Below are 18,749 nucleotides of genomic sequence, written 5' to 3' on the forward strand. Positions count from 1 at the left end.
CACGCGCACGCACACGCACACACCCACGCACAACACACACACACACACACACACACACACACACACACACACACACACACACACACACACACACGCACGCACGCACACATGCTTTTTTATTACAAAATGGTTTCAAGTATGACAAAAAAAAAATAAGGCTCACTAAAGTCTTACTACCACAACGGATAATGGTTTAGCCGGAAGAGAGGCTTCAACTGCTGACGTTACCAGGAGAAGCGACGTCAGTTCCCCTTCAGGAATCTTGGACGGCGTGCCGGAGGAGTAATTACTATTGAACACAAATAATCAAATGGTGCAGAGCATGGCTATAAATGTCTTATGGAGGCGCTGATTCACGCGTATACCGTACACTTGCGACGCCGTTTGATTAGATCCAATGCTTACGCGAAGGACTTTCTTTCAATAACTTCTGTCCTTGATTCAGTAGCGAGAATAAATTCTGCCGTTGTTGTGGGCGTGCACTTCCCCTGACTCAACATGTAGGCAAACACATGTGCGTCAGTGTAATTAACTATACGTCGGGTGAAGTACACGTCCGCAACCACAAAAAACGAAGTCCACAACCATAAAGAAAAAAAAGCGTATTTTTTTTGGTGGCGGAGAAAGTCAAGGACAAACGAACGCGACACGTCCACGGCAACAACAGCACTAAAGAAACTGGTAAGACCTAATTCTGTCGTGGCCCCCACAACAGCATTGCCGCATACGTCTAGCCGCCTTTCAGACAGCAGGCAATGCAAAAAAATACAAACAACGTCTCCCGAGCTAGAATTTTGCGGCCGCATCTGTTGTTACTGCCTCGACACTCTGCAGCTGCTTTGCTTAAAAGACGTCTGCCGAAAATGGCAATAAAAACAAAACAGTCGAAGCAAACAAGCGAGAACGGCCTATGTGTTCGAACCTGCGCTGCAAAGCGGACGGAAGAATAGAAAAAACAGAAAATACATTTAAATGATACTACCAGAAAAAGTTACCATGTTTTACTTCGTGTAGATTGATCGCTTGTGTGTCGTGTGCGGACAACACAAAAGGAAAACAGCGTTGCGAAGTGCGGCTGACGTGTCGTTAAGCGTTATCAGGGGAGAAAAAAACAACAACCAAACATCGAGTTTTCGGTAAACCGATGCTGCGACTGACCATATAACTATGTCACATGTATAAATTGCATAAATTATATAAAATGGACAATGTAACACATAAGCATGAACTCCGGCAGCGATAAGAGTGGTTGAAGCTCAATAGGGGGCCTTCGTACTGCGGTGGACTTAAATAGGCTGATGCTGCTACTGATGATGATGATGATGATGATGACGATGACGATGACGACGACGACGATGATGATGATGATGATTATGGTGGTGATGGGGATGATGCCATAAATTATTAGGATACATGAGTGAGGATTTCATTTGTCAAACAGGCCGCGAAACACAAAAACAATACGCCGGAAATAGGCGTAAGAAGATTTTTAAGTTGCGCAATGGTTTTTGAGCGCAGAAAACGTCCCTTCATAACCTCGCGTTTTACGTTATCGTGTAAGCATCATCATCATAATCATCACAATCATCATAATCATCATCATCATGTGTATGCTCACTGCCGGGCAAACTTTCGGACTTCTATCATATAGGGTTCAAACTGCTCCTAGTGAAACTGCGCAAACTGCTCCTAGGTACATAGTGAATGAGAGGCTAAGCGCAAAGAAGACGAGGGCGGTGGAAGACGAGACAGTGGCAGTGCTTTTCGAAATAAACTCGTTTGTTAGTAGCGCCTGTCTCGTCTGCCACCGTCCACGTATTCCTCTCGCTAGGCCTCCCATTCAATCGGTGTACCTTTTTTTGGAATTGTTCAGAAAAAAAATGCTCATATTATTGTGGATGATTTGCCCCGTCGTGGATACCCCCCCCCCCCCTTCCCCTTTAAAATACAGTACTATCAGTGTTTTGACACAAAACGAGAGATCGTGAACACTGGTGAAATTTGCAATTTCCTTTTTCAGCGACGAGAAAAAAAATTACTGCAGCTGCAATGAACCGAGAAGTAACTGTCCTGAACCTCCTCTTCATGTGAAAATGTCGCCGCCTGATATAAAATTCTGATGACCGTTACGAGATATTAAATGTCGGCAGCCAGACAGCGGTAATGCAGACCTGTCTAGCTTTCGAATACAGCATTCGCAATAGCAAGGAGAAAAATAATTACGGCCAGGAGAAGCTTTTATAATGTCGGTCAGCAAAAGTAGTTATTTATGAAATGGTGAACATTTTGCAAGATTTCACGACCAAGAATCGATCCGGCTTGTCGCTTATAGAAGTGAGAACTCTCTGCTGGCAGCATTGCCTATGAAATTTCCCGCGGTGACAAGGCTTAGTATAGCAAAAGCTAACGCTGCATTGTCTATAGAGGTGTCTCAACTATAAATATGCGCCAAGAATTAGCCAAGACACCAAAACAAATCACACTCAGTTTATATTTTCCGCATATTCAGAGTAAGGACCAGGGTTATCCCATTAAACTAGATTAAGTAATAAATGGAATTACGAACATCTTACCATTCATTTAGCAGTTAAGGTGGTAAGTAAAAAAAATCACGCACCCCTCCGTCTAACGAAGACGATGGTGGAACGCGAAGCTTTCTCGTGGTGGATTCTTTGGTTGGCCAATCCCCCACTGCGAGTATTTACTACTATGGATGTACTCACTTCTTTGCTAGAACAGCCCCAGCAACTCTCGGGCCTGCACTCCGTAGGCCTAACATTGGGTATGAGGTGTATGGCGCGAATCGGTACCTGCTGCTTGGCCTTCAGTGAGTAATTTTTTAAGTGGATGCCGGTTTGAGGTGTTAAACCGCGAGATGTGACGTTAGGCCTAACGTCCTAGACCTCAAAATTGGGCAGTTAGGCCTGACGTCTTGTGGCTAACAGCCTTAGTGCACGCAGAGCAACGTCATTCTCATCCTACGTCGACCTGAGGGTAACGGCTGTCGCTGTTCACCTCGCAGAATGACGTTAGGCCTATTTACGTCGCGCGGTCGCACGCCTGCGTCGCATCCTCCCCCTGCTGCACATCAACGGACATTCGACCGAAATGTTTGATGGCAGCAGGCCTAAATTTGCGGCAGGACACGCACTACCATCGGTGGCTCCACCGTCCTGCCTACCGTTCGTTGCTGGACTATATCCGGGAGGCCAAGCTAGTTTCCTGGATATAGTCTATAGATCGGACTCTCTAATGTCTACTAAGCCTTGAGGCTGTTACATAAACGAAACAACAACAACAACCTTTAGAGGAGGGGGCGTAACGAAGCTCTCGCCAAGCTTCGCAGAGGAGCGTTTTAATTTGGCAACACTTCACCCACCATCATCATCATCGTCGTTATCAGAGAATTTCTTGCAGGGCGTATTCACGTTACACACGACATCACGTTACACACTAAAGCTTTGCTTTAATTATTATATCAAAAATTTAAGCTGCCCGATTCACTTGAGAAACCCTAACGCCTGAGCATCTTTCTGGATAGCGTAATAAAGATAGCGGCAGGAACAAAAAAACCGGTCTATCATTTTTACTAATGGGAATATATTTTAAATATATTCAGGGCGCCTCGTGCCCGAGGTAGATCAATACGAGACGGTCGAAACTTGGTTTTGTTTTTGTCACTGTATTTGACCATTGCGGAGATTGCACGCCTTAGATCTCCAGATCGCAGCTTGTGATATAAAATTGTAACAAATTACAGTGGACTCCTCACGTACGGAAGGCTAGAAAAGTGGCTACAGACACGGCGCACCAACAAACGTGGCCCACAAACAAATAAACGAACGAGCAAGCAAAGAAACAAACTTTACAAAACATAAAATTCTTGATATCACAGTGGAGGTAACTAATAACGAATGGTGAAGAATATTGCAAACAAAACTGTTAGCGATCAATCTCAAGAACGAGCGCAAGAATAGCGTAGCGTAATGCTGCAAGTTCCTGCAGAGATATGTTCGTTGACTTACCGGCAATCGCAGGGGCGCATGCGGCACAAAACGTTCGCACCCAACTCGACAAACTGCCGCAGAAGACAAAAAAGGAGGAGTTTTTTAAAGCTACAGTAAAACATCGAGGAGTTCAGCGAGGCTCCGGAGTGAAGTCCCTTCATTGCAAAAAGGAACGAAAGCGACAACTTCGTAAGTACTGATGCATTCAGAAATTACTAGCTGATAAGCGCTTGCTTGCAAGAACAAAAAAAAAATGCTTGCAAACTGCGTTGTGGTATTCTCTAGTATGCCGCGAACGTAATGGGTATAGGATGGCTCTCGGTCAACAAGAGACGTCTAATTGATACGCGCGTGCGTCATGCGGGTTCGGCCAAGAAACAAGAGACCCACCTGGAAAAGGTCCAACCAGTCTCCGAACAACCTGCGTCGGAGGCATTACAGTTCGAGCACAACAAACACACACTGTCGACGGTCAATTTTGTCAGTCAATTGACAGTCAGTCAGCGATGACAGTCAGTTCACGACTGGGAAGAAGAGCTCGCTGGAATCACTCTTCTATTTTCACCGTCGAGTTGTCGTAGTTCGGATGCACTCGAAACGCCGTCGGAGCTAGCTCTTGTGACGCAGACGAGGTTCTTCGGCTGGCTCGTAAGGCTAAAAGTCACTGAAGGCTGCTTGTTTTCTAACCTGTGGTAAGCTCACAGCTAAAATTTGCGAAAAAAAAGGTAAACCTGATAACTCATAGGTCATAAAACCTGTCACATTTCGATGAGTGAAACGAATGTTTAGAGCGAAACATTTATTCTCGTCCGCTTAGTTCAAACAATCAAACAAAAAACGCAAACATGTTCCTCTGTTAGGTACCTAGCTAAACTAACTACAGCGTTTACTAAGCGGTTGGGGGTTGTAAACTCGAGATAACCAGACATCCGGGAACACTACCTCGCTGCGCCAGAAGCGAGCGCACACAACAGAAACACAAACATAGAAAGGCGAGAGTAAATAACTGGACCGTGGATTGGCGTATGTACCTTGGAGGCAGAGACATGGTGTGCGCCGCTTTGGGAAACTTCTGCAACGCACTGTCACTCACAAACACTTCGTCAAAACAAGATCCAACTAGCGCTGCGGGCGAACTTCTCAAGTGCGCCGACACGAAGCCGCGGAGCGGCCAGACGTCGTACAAGACGAAGACGGCGTACAGGTGGCCGTTCCCGGGGAAGGGAGGTGCGCAGAAATCATTCGCTCCTCCCAAAATGTCGCGGCATTCACCATGCACCGTCTGCCGCTTGAATACCTCTCTATGCTGCAACTGTAAGTCGCAACGGCGAATCCCGCGAGAAGGAGCGCCCGTCGCGGATTCTTGTTGCGTTTAATCGCCAGCGCTTCCTCCTCTTTTACTTCCTCCTCACCCCTTCCCTTCTCCCTTCCCCGTTGTCCGTTTACTCTATCTTCGGCGTACCTTGCCTCTTTCTTCTTTTTTCAAGCGTGAGCGGAGCGAGATGAGTTATTACTCCAGTCAGGTGACGTTTACCCTCTCCCCTGAGTTTGGGATGCCATTTCCCGCGTTCTCCTTCCTCTCTCCTTAACATGTCCTCGCACAGGCTCTTTCTTCCCTAAACCTGTTCTTACTGTACATGAGATCCCCTATTTGCACCGTTGCTGTTTCCTACCTCGTGCGCTTTTTTCGCGGCGGCGTCCCCCAGGGCTCGAACTCGTTCCGCTGTTTTTCATTCTCGAGCTCTCGCCCGAACCGTGACGTCACGACTGAACGGTTCGCTACTCGGACATTCCCCTCACTTCCCTGCCCTGTCACTTAAATCGCCGTTGCTCTCTTGCCGGCTGACTTTTGTCGTTATATTTGGTTCGATTACGTTTCTGGTTCAATGCCTAGCAGAGGTCGCGATAACGGACGATAAATAAGGGAACCAAAAATGCAAACCGCAGGGATAGCTTCCGAAGGGTTGGTGACTACGGAATTGGGGCCGCACGCTTTTTAGTATGTGAACTACCAAGAGCCGTCGGCGTCTTCTGGGAACTAGAAAACTACAAATTCGATACGTCATATTGTGTTAATATTCATGCTGCTTTTGACGCTTTGTATATACGGGCAACGCCCTTGAGAGGTTGCTATCCACCCTTACATCAACCCGCAGTCAGTAATTGCAAATTCCGTGCACTGAGAATTTGAACTGTTAATTTCGTGCGCATGTGTTTGTATTTGGGAGTGCCTGTGCCTGCATTTTCCTGTGCGGGGAAGGTGAAGAGAGTTGCGATCCAGCAGATATACGAATGTAGCGCAACCGAGTGAAGTGTAAGAAGTGGCGGGACGGAAGTAATCTACTGGAAGCGTCTTAACTTCAGCAGCGCGTCAAAAATGACAAAACAAAAGCAGAAATCGTGAATCAAATTGTGCCCGTCCTGAAGTGCTAATTTGTGACGCCCACCTGTACTCATCACTGGGTGACATGAAAGGTGGTGTCCCCGAGGAAATGATTCGATGTAGGATCGACAGCCGCGATATAACGCCCATGCCTGCAGAGGTCGGCGGACTCACTCATGAGTCCTCTCACTCAGACTCATTTGGACTCAAACTCACACGTGAGTTTGAGTTTGAGTGAGCGCGAGGCCAGTGTAGCAGGGTGAGTTTGAGCTTAAGTGAGTTTGAGCCCGACTGAGTTTAAGTACGCCTGAGACCGAGTGAGTTCTGAGTCCATTTTGAGTTTTGAGTACCTTTTGAGTTTGAGTACATTTTGAGTAATGAGTACATTTTGAGTTTGAGTACATTTTGAGTTTGAGTACATTTTGAGTTTTGAGTACATTTTGAGTTTTGAGTACATTTTGAGTTTGAGTACAGTACATTTTGAGTTTTGAGTCCGAGTGAGTTCCGAGTTTTGCGCTCACTGTGAGTTTGAGTTTGAGTGAGCGCAGATGTTCTGCTCAGCATTGTGTCTGAGTTTGAGTGAGTGGTGATTCGGAAAAAAAAATTGTGAGTGAGTTTGAGTAAGCCGCGCCAACTTTGCCGAGGTATGCATGCCTGGCACCAAGGGGCTAAACGTGCGGGTTAAAGACACAGGGTTATCATCCCGAGCTAGTTGAAATTAATCCTTAGTACTTAGTACTACGACGATAGCCTACAGCCAAAATGTCGCTTCTACGTGCAAAAACGCCAACTTGAGCAACAGTTGTTCATGAAGGGGAAGCTGTGAAATCTAAAAAAAGTGTTGCCTGTAGCGTTCGACGGAAGTAGTTGTGAACCAATTTCTTCTTGGTGCAGTGCGTTTAAGAACTAATCGTTTATTTTAATTCCCCTGCCCTTCTCGTTCATGATATTAGCATGATTCTCGCTAAGGTATACACCGAGTGAAATTGCAGTGTCCGGAGGACATGAGGTTCTGAGCATCTTCACTGATAGCATATGTGGTTGCTGTCTGCCTCTTTCTTCATATCCTTCTCTCCGCCTCCTACTTTATCTTGCTTAGCGCGACGTGAACTTAACAGAAGTAGTTCACGTTGACGCTCGCTTCGCTGCAAATTATACACAGAAAAAACGGAATCATTCATTAAGTTCACCTGCACCACTAGACACCGGCTAGATGTTTTCTAGACGTTTACTAGACACCGGCTAGACATTGTCATTCTGTCCAGAGACTATTTAGCACGGCTTCAAGGCTCGTAATATTCTGTGCTGCTCGCTGGTGATGGAAGTAAGTTTTACTGCACCCGTGACGGGGTTATTAAAAAAAATCTACGAAGGAGAAGGTCTGTTCTACTCTAAGCTTTTTTTTTTTTTTAGCCGAGAGACCTAATGAAAAGCTATCCCTTAAAATAAAGGAAGGCTATGAAGGAGCAATAAAAGCTTAATCCTAGATTCTAAAGCAATTTTGGGTGTGTGTGAATTAATTTCGCCTACAAATCTTGTCATAGCAACCTTATCTATATGTTCAATTCAGCTCGGTTTCAGTCAGCGTTCGTCCTAGCACCATTATTCACGGAAGCAGATAACCTCACCGCCGGTGACCTGAAAAACAAGGAACTTGCGTCCTCCGTTTTCTGGAATCGAACACAGCGCTCCAAGAAACGCTTATCTTATCTGTTACAAAAAAACACGCATGTCATCTTCGGCGGGCAGGATACAGAAACGTCGCCTTCGAATTTCTATTATCTTATCGTTCTGAGGAATAAAGAGGAGACAGCGATTTTGGAGAACACTCCTGGCCGCATTCTTAACAGTATACAATTGGAGGGAGGTGCAGCAAATGGTTTGTCTCGGAGAAAAGTGGACGTTGTGGTCCAGCCGAACTTATTTGGTACAGTAACTTTACGCTTCCAATGTGGCATCCATGATGCAACGGTTTCATGCGAAGTTCGCTGATGAGGCCTATTCAGGGGCGATATGCCCTAAACAAAAACGAACATTCTGTCATAGGGCACGGAGCACGCACGTGTGACAGACGTGGCAAATATCTCGTGTGCTTACATGCGTCAGTACGTTTTCGCAGCTCTAATGCCATATGAATTCCTTTGGAATGACTGCTTGATATCATGGTGGCTGGCACTCTGAATCTACGGCGCCTTAGATGCGCGACAAGTGACGTCACAAGCGGGTGCTGATGTCGAGGAAGCGACTCCAGCTCCTACGTTAACGATTGCAGGCAACGTACATGGACGTATCTATTGACATCGACGGTGTCGACACAGTGAACCGGCTCAGCATAAAACCTGAGGACATAAAAATTATTGACGCACGTTCTTAAAGATTCGCAATATGGGGAACATATTGGCACAGTTTTATTTCGAGGGGACAACATCGCCATTACATCGGATGTGAGGGTGAGAGAGAGAGAGAGAGAGAGAGAGAGAGAGAGAGAGAGAGAGAGAGAGAGAGAGAGAGAGAGAGAGAGAGAAGTATCGATGGGGAGAGAAGAAAGAGAGAAAAGAAAGAAAGAGAGAAAGAGGAGGGAGGGAGGGAGGGAGACGTTATTTAAAGCCACCCATGTCCGCGTTACCGAAGGTATGGTCTTGGAGGGCCGTGAAGTAGCCTGAGCTGAACTAATGAGCGACAACATTGGCATTTTAAAGGGTTAAAAATTTGTAGGGCGCAGCCTGGGTATTTTTGGTTATCTTGTTTTTCTGTTATTACTTTATCCCCGAAGTTCAAAACTTTTTGCCCGTCTTTTCTTTGAAACCATTGCGCGAAGATAAAGACCCCACAGGCGATACCTTGCCCAACACGAGAAGATAGCGTAGCGTAAGACGGAACGCGACTATGTATTCGCTACCGCGCTCTCCACACTGTCATCCCCTGTGCATCCAGGGGCTAAGTGTCCAGAGCATAAGCCTGCGTGAAGGCGCTGAGAGGAGTACTTTCCGCTGCATAACAACGACACTAATTAAACGCTACTACATACATGAGTACACACCGTTCACGAAGGAATGGCGAAGATGCGAAGTATTGCACAGCGGGAAAAGTCACGATTCCTCACATTGTCGGTGCAAACGGCTCGTTTTTGGCGCAAGAATGCTTTTCCTTCGATTATAGCCGAAATGCGTACGCGCCAAGGAAGCGAAATTCCGTTGCCGCGTGGGTTCAACCCCCGACAATTCCTATAGCCACCTACCCGGTTGGATTGAATCCAGCACTTCCGCTATTCTTCTGAGCAACTGCAAAGAGTGAATTCTCACTTTTTGCCGCTGCTCAAAATAATCGAGGAAGTGTTGCACCCAATCCAACACTTCCTGAAGGCGCAGCAGTTGCTCGAAAGAATAGGGCAACCACTGTTCGGCCTTACTGGCCCAATCATTACGCGTTTTTTAGCGAACCGCCTTGGTTCAAGCCCTGACAGGGGTGATTTTTCTCCGATAACCGCGGGTGTTTTATTGCAAAATGTTCTTTAGGCTCAATTCTACGCATTCTTTCAGCAATAAGGGTAATTTGGTATATTCTACGTTGGCCTATAGGAGGGGCGGGGGAGGCTATCAACACGGTTGATTAGCCCGTTGCACCGGAAGCATTGGGGGCATTATCATCATCCACAGCTTACTTAGGTCCACTGCAGGACGCAGGCCTCCCCTATTAACCTCAAACGGCCCCTGCCCTGCACTGCTCGAGTCCATTCTGTACCCCCAAATTTTCTTATTTCGTCCCTCCATCATCTTACTGACTTTCCCATTCTTCAAGACCCGTCTCGTGGTAACCACTCTGTTACCCTGGTGGTCCACCAATTGTCACATATATATATATCGGGGACAAATTGGTCACAGTTTTCCAAATTCTTCATCTGTTTCAATGATCTACCACATCCTCCCCTTTGCTTTCCGAGGTTTTCTCGACTGCCAACCCTTATTTCTGTGTTATTTTCAACGAGCCCCTCATTTCCTATTCTGATTCGCTACATGCATAGCGAGGGCCTCTGTTCTGGCAGTCTTGTTGCCAAAGGGAGCTTAAGAGGGTTCAAAGCTGGTCGACCACTCTGGACATGTCGTAGACACTCGAGTCACGACCCGGGGGTTAAAAAGAAGGTCCCCTTCACCCCGATTAGTCCGAATGGCGCTGGCTACCACCCCCAAGCACAGGAAACAAACATACCTAACATAAATACCCCAGAAAGTGAATGGGAAAATCGCCCCGCCGGTAGCGTAGTGGTTATCGCACCAGACCGGTATTCTGGAGGTCGTGGGTTCGGATCCCACCTGGCGGGCATTTTTTCTTCACTTTCTTTCTTTCTTTCCAAATTCTTCAACTGTTTCAATGATCTACCACATCCTCCCCTTTGCTTTCCGAGGTTTTCTCGACTGCCAACCCTTATTTCTGTGTTATTTTCAACGAGCCCCTCATTTCCTATTCTGATTCGCTACATGCATAGCGAGGGCCTCTGTTCTGGCAGTATTGTTGCCAAAGGGAGCTTAAGAGGGTTCAAAGCTGGTCGACCACTCTGGACATGTCGTAGACACTCGAGTCACGACCCGGGGGTTAAAAAGAAGGTCCCCTTCACCCCGATTAGTCCGAATGGCGCTGGCTACCACCCCCAAGCACAGGAAACAAACATACCTAACATAAATACCCCAGAAAGTGAATGGGAAAATCGCCCCGCCGGTAGCGTAGTGGTTATCGCACCAGACCGGTATTCTGGAGGTCGTGGGTTCGGATCCCACCTGGCGGGCATTTTTTCTTCACTTTCTTTCTTTCTTTCCAAATTCTTCATCTGTTTCAATGATCTACCACATCCTCCCCTTTGCTTTCCGAGGTTTTCTCGACTGCCAACCCTTATTTCTGTGTTATTTTCAACGAGCCCCTCATTTCCTATTCTGATTCGCTACATGCATAGCGAGGGCCTCTGTTCTGGCAGTCTTGTTGCCAAAGGGAGCTTAAGAGGGTTCAAAGCTGGTCGACCACTCTGGACATGTCGTAGACACTCGAGTCACGACCCGGGGGTTAAAAAGAAGGTCCCCTTCACCCCGATTAGTCCGAATGGCGCTGGCTACCACCCCTAAGCACAGGAAACAAACATACCTAACATAAATACCCCAGAAAGTGAATGGGAAAATCGCCCCGCCGGTAGCGTAGTGGTTATCGCACCAGACCGGTATTCTGAAGGTCGTGGGTTCGGATCCCACCTGGCGGGCATTTTTTCTTCACTTTCTTTCTTTCTTTCCAAATTCTTCAACTGTTTCAATGATCTACCACATCCTCCCCTTTGCTTTCCGAGGTTTTCTCGACTGCCAACCCTTATTTCTGTGTTATTTTCAACGAGCCCCTCATTTCCTATTCTGATTCGCTACATGCATAGCGAGGGCCTCTGTTCTGGCAGTCTTGTTGCCAAAGGGAGCTTAAGAGGGTTCAAAGCTGGTCGACCACTCTGGACATGTCGTAGACACTCGAGTCACGACCCGGGGGTTAAAAAGAAGGTCCCCTTCACCCCGATTAGTCCGAATGGCGCTGGCTACCACCCCCAAGCACAGGAAACAAACATACCATACCCCAGAAAGTGAATGGGAAAATCGCCCCGCCGGTAGCGTAGTGGTTATCGCACCAGACCGGTATTCTGGAGGTCGTGGGTTCGGATCCCACCTGGCGGGCATTTTTTCTTCACTTTCTTTCTTTCTTTCCAAATTCTTCATCTGTTTCAATGATCTACCACATCCTCCCCTTTGCTTTCCGAGGTTTTCTCGACTGCCAACCCTTATTTCTGTGTTATTTTCAACGAGCCCCTCATTTCCTATTCTGATTCGCTACATGCATAGCGAGGGCCTCTGTTCTGGCAGTCTTGTTGCCAAAGGGAGCTTAAGAGGGTTCAAAGCTGGTCGACCACTCTGGACATGTCGTAGACACTCGAGTCACGACCCGGGGTTAAAAAGAAGGTCCCCTTCACCCCGATTAGTCCGAATGGCGCTGGCTACCACCCCCAAGCACAGGAAACAAACATACCTAACATAAATACCCCAGAAAGTGAATGGGAAAATCGCCCCGCCGGTAGCGTAGTGGTTATCGCACCAGACCGGTATTCTGGAGGTCGTGGGTTCGGATCCCACCTGGCGGGCATTTTTTCTTCACTTGCTTTCTTTCTTTCCAAATTCTTCATCTGTTTCAATGATCTACCACATCCTCCCCTTTGCTTTCCGAGGTTTTCTCGACTGCCAACCCTTATTTCTGTGTTATTTTCAACGAGCCCCTCATTTCCTATTCTGATTCGCTACATGCATAGCGAGGGCCTCTGTTCTGGCAGTCTTGTTGCCAAAGGGAGCTTAAGAGGGTTCAAAGCTGGTCGACCACTCTGGACATGTCGTAGACACTCGAGTCACGACCCGGGGGTTAAAAAGAAGGTCCCCTTCACCCTGATTAGTCCGAATGGCGCTGGCTACCACCCCCAAGCACAGGAAACAAACATACCTAACATAAATACCCCAGAAAGTGAATGGGAAAATCGCCCCGCCGGTAGCGTAGTGGTTATCGCACCAGACCGGTATTCTGGAGGTCGTGGGTTCGGATCCCACCTGGCGGGCATTTTTTCTTCACTTTCTTTCTTTCTTTCCAAATTCTTCATCTGTTTCAATGATCTACCACATCCTCCCCTTTGCTTTCCGAGGTTTTCTCGACTGCCAACCCTTATTTCTGTGTTATTTTCAACGAGCCCCTCATTTCCTATTCTGATTCGCTACATGCATAGCGAGGGCCTCTGTTCTGGCAGTCTTGTTGCCAAAGGGAGCTTAAGAGGGTTCAAAGCTGGTCGACCACTCTGGACATGTCGTAGACACTCGAGTCACGACCCGGGGGTTAAAAAGAAGGTCCCCTTCACCCCGATTAGTCCGAATGGCGCTGGCTACCACCCCCAAGCACAGGAAACAAACATACCTAACATAAATACCCCAGAAAGTGAATGGGAAAATCGCCCCGCCGGTAGCGTAGTGGTTATCGCACCAGACCGGTATTCTGGAGGTCGTGGGTTCGGATCCCACCTGGCGGGCATTTTTTCTTCACTTTCTTTCTTTCTTTCCAAATTCTTCATCTGTTTCAATGATCTACCACATCCTCCCCTTTGCTTTCCGAGGTTTTCTCGACTGCCAACCCTTATTTCTGTGTTATTTTCAACGAGCCCCTCATTTCCTATTCTGATTCGCTATGTATATATATATATATATATATATATATATATATATATATATATATATATATATATCGGGGATAAATTGGTCACAGTTGGCACAGGACCGAGGTAATTGGAGAATAATGGGAGAGGCCTTTGCCCTGCAGTGGGCGTAGATAGGCTGGTGATGATGATATATATATATATATATATATATATATATATATATATATATATATATATATATATATATATATATATATATATATATATATATATATACAAATTGTTTCGACCACGGTAAAAAGAGAGAACAGATTTAATAACGTTTCGGCCGAGGAACCGGCCTTCGTCAGATATATATCTATATATATATATATATATATACAATCGGGTTTGTTCCCTGATCCAGGAAGCTCCTTTCCTGTCACTAAGCGTTACTCCTATCATTATTAGTTCCATGGCCCGTTGGTCAGACCCGAGTTTGCTTTCCAGTTGTGTAGCAAGGCACCAAGTTTCCGCTCCACGTGTCATCACCGGCAGGACGCATCGGTTCTATATTCTTCTTTTCAGTGAAACACAAAGTTTCACGAGGTGTCGACGGGTTTTCGCGGCATCATTGCAATTAACTTCAATGGCGAAAACAAAAACGCAGTAAACGAGAATACCGCAATTTATCCATACAGCGCAAGATTGCATTCATTCGAATAGGATTCATGCTAACGGATTGTGACTGTCGCATCTATTAATCGTGTGGTCTAGTGAGTATGTTGCAACGAAGAAGTAATTTCATTACCTTATTGATTGTTATTTGTTTATTGTTTTTTAATGTATTCTGCTTCCCATTATTGGCTCTACATATTACCAAGAGGTCAGGAACGGTGAACTCACCTGTTACGTAAGCGATGCGAAGGGCCAATCGTCAGCCATGGCGAAGCTTTCCAGACGTTTCTCTGAAAAAGAAAAAAAAGGAAGTCAAAGGTAAGATTCAAGAAATAAGTCACAACAAAAGAAAATATTTACGACAAACTTGAACTTCATTCATGGATATTTCAGAAGATCAGGTTGCGCGTACACCTGACAGAAATTGTGCGTGTTTTAGAGTGCAGAGCACTTTCCTAGCTCGCTCGCTCGACCCAAGTATATAGAGCACCAAGGCGGCGTCGCGGGGTAACGCTGTTGTTCGCGTGTATTTTAAGCACGAAGCGTCCCAGCGCGAGGCGTTGAAAACGAGTGTCCCAGTGCGTTGCTTTAGTACCGTTTTAAATGCAGAGCATTTCCGTAATTCACGATGTCACCCGCGTTGACGTCTGTCGTAGTCCGCACCGTCGTTGTCCGCACCCCTCCCCCTACACTATATTAAAAAAAATACTACCCGGCGCCTGGTTTCGATCCCTCGACCCTGCGGGCGGAACGCAATGTACATGGTGCTCTACCCACTGCGCCACAAAGCCGACACAGAATGGGAGGCTACGAACGCGCCTTATATCCTTGACTCATTCAAACTACGTCAAGAAGCTGCTGATACAACGCATTCACTACCACCAACTCCCCAAACACTAAACGTTAACGCAATACACCCACCCCCTATGCGACGCATTTACTCGAGTCCCCCTCTCGGGGAGATAGGCCCAATTTTTTTGCCCACGGAGATGAAACGTTCCAGCCCGAGGCGTAGGAAAACGACTGTCCCGGTGTGTTCTTTTAGTACGCGTGAAGTTCTATAGCGCGAGGAGTAAACGAGTGTCCCGGTGTTTTAGTGCGGTGAATACATAAGACGGCAGGAGGCGCCGACAGCCCGAGCCCCTCAGGTGCTTCGCCCCTAAAACCACGAGACTTGTGGTGGAAAAATGTTGGCACTGCTGGCGCTCAAACCCAGGGCGTTCGTTCGGAAACTCACGGTTCCATCCCTAGCTTACTAAGGCAGAACGGTGGAGCTCCTTGACCGGTTACATAAAGGAAGGGGAGCAGTGTTCGAGCGAAGCACGAGATGGCGCTGGATGCATGCAGGAAGTGGCGGATTTGTACCCACAAGGCAACGAAACCACCACCATCATAACCGTCATCATCATCATCATCACCACCACCGTAGTCATCATCATTGTTCTCGCTGTGTCTTTTTCGTCTTCTTTGGGTTATTATGAATGAGAGCCTTGGTCGATTGCCTACATTTTAGCCCTGTATTCTTTGCGCAGGCTTAAAGGGGATGCGAAGACAAAACACAAGCTTGTTCAGTTTGAAAGAACTGCCCTTTGCTAGCTCACTCAGATACATTCCAGCCACGAGAGACGTTTCTTTCTTTAAAAGAAGGCATGATTTTTTTTATTTGTCCTACAGTGCCGTAATGTGGACAGGCATGACGTGATAAAGGCCAGCACTAATAACAGAGTTACCAGTGCGTTAACTGCACGTTACCATTCGAGCGATACGATCAAGCTGAAGTCTAGGCCCCACCACAATCACCCATCAGATGCCGACAATCACACAAACGAGGTTCTGTGGCGCCGCAGATAAATTGCCGGAAAATGGCCCCGCTTCATAGGTTTCCTTTAAATCCTTCGATTATTTGGCTGTGGTTTGCGATAAACTTTGGTTTCACCGTTATCGGTACAAGGCAGTCTTTTTGATGAACCAAACATGTATTTTATCTTCATGGTTCCTTTAACACTCAGTCGCCGTAACATTTAGCTTAGCGCAAACTCTTTATGCCAAGCTGCGGGTACCGGTTGACGGCGTGATAGCCCAAAGTGTAACGTTAGGCCTAATGTCTGAATTGCACATACCCCCGCTTCGTCGGCGTTCTCCGCACCAGCCACTGCGCAGGCGTTTTATACATTTAAAAATACGGGGGGCTTCATAGGTGAAGCTTCAACACGATCAAGCAAAATCCGTCCAGGAAAGCTAATAGTGCTTTTGCACTAAACAATAGAAGGATACCAACAGTAGATTCCTACAAAGGCAAATTACCAGGTTAATGCGTTCCCGAATCAAAATTGAAAAACGAGGTAACAAGATCTCAATATCTCATGTCCTTGTTACCCTGTCTCACGGAAAACGACGAGAAGAAGAAGAAAAGAAAAGAAGTGCAAGGCCCGGTTTCACGGGTTTCCGTTGAGGAGACAAAAGGCCCTTATACCCAGCCACAATCCGTTACTTCAGGCCAGGGGGAGCCAAGCCGCCAGTCAGCTAAAACACGCCCTTTTCGCAGTCCAAGGCATGGTAACAGCGTGAGCGCCAAGAAACGGCGAAAGAAAGAAGCAAATCGAGGTATGAGATGGAGGTACAACGCTGAACAGCAGGTTTCGTTTACCCCCCCCCCCCCCTTCTTCTGCGAGACGTGAGACGTGCTATGCAAATCGGTCGAGGCGTGCACCGCTTCACCGATCCAATCGAAATGCCGCCGTTACAAGATCTGGGATAAATAAGGGAGCGGCGACGTCGGCGGTGACACAAAAGCAAAACACTCGGCCGCCGCAAACTCCTTTTTTTCGGCAATGAAATAGAAACAAAAACAACGAAATAAAACCTAGTGAGGTGTGCAAGGACAAGAAACGGAACGAAAGAAAGAACAAAAAAATGGTTCGGAGAGCGCAGCGCGTTTTTTTCCCGCCAATCGGGACGCGTCGGAACAAAACAAGACGGCGCGCGTGGGCCAATGAGAATGACGCGTCCCCCTTCCTTTCCCCCCAAACTCCTGCATCGAAGCGACCAATCGGCGTCGTTGCCCGCCGTTCCAGCAAACGCCCGGCGCAGGCGCCTGCGTGCGTCCGACGCTGGAAAGGAATGGCGAAAGGGGGGGAGGTAAGTATAAAAGGGAGCGGTAATAAGGCAGCGCCCTGAGGAACGCCGCGTCGAGCGGCGAGGAATAAACAACCGGAGAAAAACCCCTCCCGAAGCCAGCGCTGCCACCCCCCCCTCTCCCCCCGCTTTTCCCCTCCCTTTCCGTAAATAACAGCATAAAAACAAAAACCGAAGCGAGGCGACGCGCGCGGCCAGCGCAAGCGCAGACGGCGTTTTTGGCGCCATCGACGTCGAACGCTGCGCGCGCGCAGGAAACAACAAGACCCTTTCCCTAAAATGGGAAAGACGAAGGGAGCGAAACCGCGCTCGAAGCGGGGGAAGGAACGTCGTTTGCTTTCCCGTTTTTTTTCTTCTTCTTTCTCTCCTCTTGCTGTTCTCCGGACAGTAGCGGTGGTACCTAAAGGCCTGCGTCAAAAATGACGCGTAAGAGCACATGAAGCAACAAGACCCTTTCCCTAAACCAGGAAAGACACTGGGAGAAAAAGCGAACGCCGAAAGAACGTCGGTTAGTGTTCCCGTTTCTCCTTTCTTTCTCCCCCCGTGCAGTACTCAGGGCGGCAGCGGTGGTACTTATGGCCTGCGTCGCCTTCGACGCGTAATGACTGCGCTCTTTTTATAAGCTCGTGTTTTCGGAATTTCGTGCTTCGCCTCTTTCGTTTTCGGTATCTGACCCCTGTCAGACAGCGCCCGTCTCAGGCTTTCCGTTTTCTAGAATTCGAAAAGAGAAAAAAAGTCCGCGTGTCCTTGATCACGGGTCACGTGAAGAGGTGTGACGGCGCGTAATGACGGCATGAAGGTACTGAAAGGTTATTAATCGACGCGCCACCCCGCACTGCGCTGCACCTCATTGACCAGTTGCCCATATTTGGCCTGATATCACCACAACCACTACCATCATCATCATCGTCATCATCCTTGTACTTAAAAGAACCAAAATATCCTCCTCCGTCCTTAACCTCGAAAGAAATCGTTTCCACTGTCGTTGGGTGCCGTAACACGAGGCGGTGTAGCTGGCCCCCAAGCAGAATTTTGCTTCAGTTCGTCGACTCCCTATGTTGGGCTTCGCTTTGGTGACATCACGAAGGTGACGTTTCGCACCACCGGGATAGTTCAGCAGCAGCGAAACATTAGAAGGTTGTGGCTGACGTAACGACGGTTTACGACGACGTTATACGCCAAAGGAAAAATTGCGCGCAATCTTGTGGCACCAATAGGCCCACATATGCGGGTTAGCGATGGATAAAACTTCGCGTAAAGAACACAGAACGTTTCGAAGTCCAAAGGATACGCACTTCTCGTCTGCCGCATGTAGCGACAAATAGATTTAATCCAAATGCGGTTATGCGGAGGAGTTTGC

General features: G+C 47.4%; 1 protein-coding gene across 1 annotated transcript in view; it reads right to left on the bottom strand.

Annotated features, from left to right (window-relative positions):
* Positions 1-18,749, bottom strand: part of Foxp (forkhead box transcription factor P) — a 440,616-nt gene that overhangs the window by 364,134 nt on the left and 57,733 nt on the right. The window contains exon 2 of the mRNA XM_077690065.1: positions 14,483-14,544. The gene's annotated coding sequence lies outside the window, so the exon portion shown is untranslated. The remainder of the gene's footprint in view (positions 1-14,482; positions 14,545-18,749) is intronic.

Source organism: Haemaphysalis longicornis, unplaced genomic scaffold (genome assembly GCF_048455015.1).
Source record: "Haemaphysalis longicornis isolate Haplotype H1 unplaced genomic scaffold, Haemaphysalis longicornis Haplotype H1 scaffold_10, whole genome shotgun sequence".
NCBI classification, from domain to species: Eukaryota; Metazoa; Arthropoda; class Arachnida; order Ixodida; family Ixodidae; genus Haemaphysalis; species Haemaphysalis longicornis.